Source organism: Pyxicephalus adspersus, chromosome 1, assembly GCF_032062135.1.
Source record: "Pyxicephalus adspersus chromosome 1, UCB_Pads_2.0, whole genome shotgun sequence".
Lineage (NCBI taxonomy): Eukaryota > Metazoa > Chordata > Amphibia > Anura > Pyxicephalidae > Pyxicephalus > Pyxicephalus adspersus.
The window spans coordinates 84960034-84964772 of record NC_092858.1 but is presented as its reverse complement, the minus strand read 5'-3'; the positions used below and the strand labels follow the sequence as shown (position 1 = coordinate 84964772).

Here is a 4739-nt window from a genome sequence, read left to right as displayed (position 1 = left end):
CGTGTGTACAATATCTGCGAACGATCGTGTCGTTATCTGTATGTACAGGATCGGTGCTATACGATCGTTCGCAGATATCGTGCAGGATCATTCGTCGTTCGTTTACCAACGATAATAATTGGAAGTGTGTACGTAGCTTTAGTCGTCCATTGAGTCTATTTATTTTTGTCTGAGGTTGATCTATGTTCATCCCAATCATGCTGACCCACTATCAAGCTCTGATTCAAGAACAATTGCTTCTAGTGTTACTCATGAACTATTCTGCTCTTGAGCTTGTACCCAATGTTGTTGATCTCTAATCAAACTAAGTTCAAAATACTGCTCTCCTTTTAAAGCAGTGTTTCTCAACCAGTGTTCCATAGAAACCTAGGGTTCCTTAAGAGGTTGCTAGGGGTCCATTAAGAAATTATAGTGGATATAGTAAATATAGCAGGGGTTCCCTAAAAACCTTAAAGGTATTTTAAGGGCTCCTCCATATTCAAAAGAAACTGATTAAAAGGTTATAGTCATGTCCCATTTACCTTTCTTCTCCAACACTGTAAAGATAAAATTTGTGCATTATTTTCTGATACAAGTTTATGTTTTGTTCTTCATATGTTTATGTCCTCTTATGTTTACCATTTTTGTTGCCCATCTCTGAGATTTATATATATATAAATATATATATATGATATATATCAAGTGAGCCCTACAGAATGATCTTGGTACTGTAAAAGGTTGACTACAGGTCTATTAAATGATCAATCATTCTTTTTAGGAGAACTTGTGGTTCCATGTACATGTGCATTTGGCAAACAGTGATGACTAACACAGAGCATCTTAGTTCTTAAAATATTGGCACTAAGAGCATTACAAATGGCTCAGTGGCTAGCAAGGTCACCTCTGCAGTGCTGGTTCCTAGATTTGAATCCCAGCCAGGACAATATCTACATTTTGCATGTTCTCCAATAGGTTTATTTGGGTTAATAAGCTCTTCAGAAATTGCCCTTGGCATGTGTGGAAATGAGACTCAAATAATTTATTAGAAGTCAACAATTACTTTTACAAAAAAAAATGCCTCAAACATAGATGCCTTACTTGCCATTTCTGGTTTAGTTCAATTTTAATGCATATTTAATTTGCTATGTTTCTCAACAATCCCTTTTATGTTCTTTCTTTTCCTGTAGTCTGCAACAATTTCTGTGTACACCTCTCCCATTCCCTCATCTTCCATTTGTCTTTTTTATTAGTTTCATGCAGCAGCACACAGGTTATCTGTTAACAAAAAGTTATTTTAAACTTTTTATTTGAAGGGACACACAGCTTGCAGACACACCACCAGGAGGAGAACTAGACCCAGATGTTCTTGTCAAAGAAACTTTAAAAAAGCCCTCAGAAGGTCAATGATTATCTCTTTGTAGGCATCCTAATGTACATAACAAAGAAGGGATTGTTTGTGTCATTATGTGTGTTGAAAACAAGAAGTAGGCTGTAAATGATAATGATGGAGGTATTTGATTAAAAAAGGAAATGATGAGGATAAACATCAGATTGAGTTTCAGCTTTTCAAATATCCCACACACCCTGATTGAAGGTAGATGATGACTATAGTGCTTCAGGCTATGACCTTTAACTGGCTGGGATTTTGGTTTAAATTGTTTGGCACACTACATGTTAATTGGACACTTGTGTCTTTGGTTCAAGTCAAGATAAACTGTCTGAATTCTGGTGGAAACATTGCTAGCCCTTTGTGTAGGAGGCTGACCTTTAGTAGATAAGTAGCTACCAAAGATTCTGTAGTCTGAAAGTATTCCTAAGCAAAGATGTGGCACATTGCTTTGTAATATCCTTACAGGTACATTTTTATTTATGGTGCCAGTGAGAAAAAAAAGCAGTAACAGGGTTTTAACAGTGGTTAGGAAAAGTAAAAACAGTGCATAGCCTAGATTGTTTATCTTAAAATGTAATCATAGATTAACTCCTTCAAAATACCCCCCAGGCATGTATATCTCTGTTTTAGGCAGAATTTAATGTCATTAATTGAATTACCTGTTCACACCTTATATCTTTTGCATACTCCAGTAATGGTAACTTTCTGACCCTGCTTCCATCCACCTTGGAATTTTCAGTGTTCTCACTCAACTGTGTTCTCCCCGTCTTCATGTTGCTTTTGCCCTAAAAAAAAAAAACAAATGAGAATCTAACAGAGATAGCTCTGGTAGGTGTGCAGACCCAGAAACTCAGCAGAACATAGATCCTAATATTGGAGTTTAAAAAATATATAATAAATCATTTGGTGAATTTAAGATGCAGTATCTACCAAACATTGAAATATTTATTTTGGGTGGACAGCCAGGTAATCCAGTGTTGAGACCATGCTGCTGAGGACATATGTACTCAGACAGCAAAGTATTTCCAACAGATGGCATCCATTGATTATTGAAATATTGCCTTAGCATTTATTATATATTCATTTTTTTTACTATGTTGTCAATATAGACAGAGTTTTTGAAGACTATTTTTGAAATGTATGCTCTCATCATAATCATTTTCCAAGTCATATTACTTTGCATTTATGTATCCTACCTACTAATGGCACATATACATAGTATACATATACATAATTTACATCTACAGGCAAAATTTCCATTGGCAACAGTTGTCACAACAGTTTTCCAAGACCACACAAAGGAGGCAACTACTGAAAATATCAGCCTCTCTCAGGCTAAATCTTTCCTCTAGGATAAGCATGAGTGGGCACTGGAAATTGCTTGATTTTCCAATACCTCCCAGGCAGAAAGAGGAGGAGTCATCTGTTCATCTGTCAAGGCATGTAAATATGAAAAATCTCCCGCTGAGGATTACATCACTTTCATAGTGGTGTTAAGAGATCTTTTCTGGGGAAAATGTGACACTATTTATAGAAAATATTTCAAGGTGCGGTTACAGTAATTAGCATGTCTTGTTGATGGAAGAATCCTGCTTTGACATAGCAGGTTCAAATACTAAGACTTTTAAAGCATGAATAGCTCTTTTGAAGTTATATTTGATATGGTGACATACTATGTATTAACAATACTTAAGAATGAAATAAAAAGAGTTTATTTCTTACAGAGCTGATTTTTGGGGGTATTTGTTTTTTTCATGCAGAATACAATTTATGTAGTTGTTAATTTCTCTTGTGCACCCGTCTATCCGCCTTCCTGTCTCTCTGTATAACGGTGTGTTTGATAATATGTAATAATACATAAAGAATCTACATCAGAGAGCTGAATTATGCTATGTTTACAAGATGCTACTTATTTAAGGTGGATGGATTTGTCAATGTATCCTTTAATTACTGACACAAAATCCAGGTAAAAAAATCATTAAATCTGTAATTTAAAAGGCGAGTTGGTTCTGCAGCATGCATATCAGTCTTTCTTCCCTGTATCCTTTCAGGGTGCCCTGGTGAGCACTAGATGGTTTACTAAGCTGTGTACAGATGGTATATTTTTTTTTTGTTGGTAATCATCTTCCTTGATCAATTACAGTGACAGCAAAATGAATGAGCACTATACATACAGAGCTCTTCAGGTCTATGGAGAAAGAAGGGGGAAGGGTGAGATGGAGGGACCCTGTTGCATCCTCCTACATAGCATTTGAGTGGCAGCAGAATGCCATTGGGGGACTGCTGAATGCATGCTATATTTGTTGCCCAAGACTAGTGATTGCTTGTCTTGGGCTACAATAATCTAGCGTGTGTACATAGCTTTAGACTCTGCACCTCAGCCCCTCCTTGAGCTACCTGGACAGCACTTTGAGCCAATTAAGCATGACAATTACTGACAAGAAATGCAATAATATGAGAAGGAAGGAGGGGGGTGAGCACAGGGGTGAGTTGTTGCTTGCCATTCTAAAACAGTACTGTGAAGGTTCTCACTGTCAAGGCCAGGGCTATCTAACGCCAGTCATGGAGGGCCAGGATTTGTACACATTTCTGGTATTTCTCCAACAGACAGCTGTAAATTAGTAAAGTATAGCTAGCAAAGAGTCAGAAAATGGATGTTTTTATGAAAATCACTGCCTACATATGGCCTTCAAGTACTGAAATCGGAAATCCCTGATCTAAGGGAATAGTATAGCTAGTAATATTTAGTCATTATAGAACAGGGACTGGTAAATGACTAGCTACTACTAGCTTTTGTTTGTCTGTATAATAAAAATGTGAAATAAACATTTATTTGTGTGCATTCCTGCACATAACACAAACAATGAGCAACATTTATGCTTCTCATGTGATTTGTCTGATAAGCCGACCACATTTATACTGGAAAATATGTTGTAACAGTTCAAACAATACATAGCTAGTCATACTGTATGTCTCTAGAAAATCAATGATCAGCCCTAAATTAGAAAATAAGAATACAGCTGTCTTTTCTGGTATGTGTTCCACACTAAAAATAGAAAACTGTCAATAAGTCCTTCTAATATACACAAAAAGGAGCATTATATGAGTACCTAGGATTTCAGCACACACTCATATGCAATTTTAGTTCGAAAAGGGATCCCTCTTAGTAGCCATGGCCTTAACTCTTTAGGAGCTGATTGTAAAAATATATCATTGTTCTTAGGGATGAGGGAACATATCAATGTTTTTTGACAAAAAATCTCTAGGAGGTTGTGTACGTCTGCCTAGTACCGTGTTTCCCCGATTTTAAGACATCCCCATTAAATAAGCCACCCCCGATTTTTGAAAAAATAATTAAAATAAGACACTC

General features: G+C 36.4%; 1 long non-coding RNA gene across 1 annotated transcript in view; it reads right to left on the bottom strand.

Annotated features, from left to right (window-relative positions):
• Positions 1-1095: 1095 nt before the first annotated feature.
• Positions 1096-4739, bottom strand: part of LOC140321995 (uncharacterized) — a 5398-nt gene continuing 1754 nt past the window's right edge. Inside the window, exons 2-3 of the long non-coding RNA XR_011919092.1 lie at positions 2029-2154; positions 1096-1254 (exon numbers count right to left, since the gene is read on the bottom strand). This is a non-coding gene — a long non-coding RNA (uncharacterized lncRNA). The remainder of the gene's footprint in view (positions 1255-2028; positions 2155-4739) is intronic.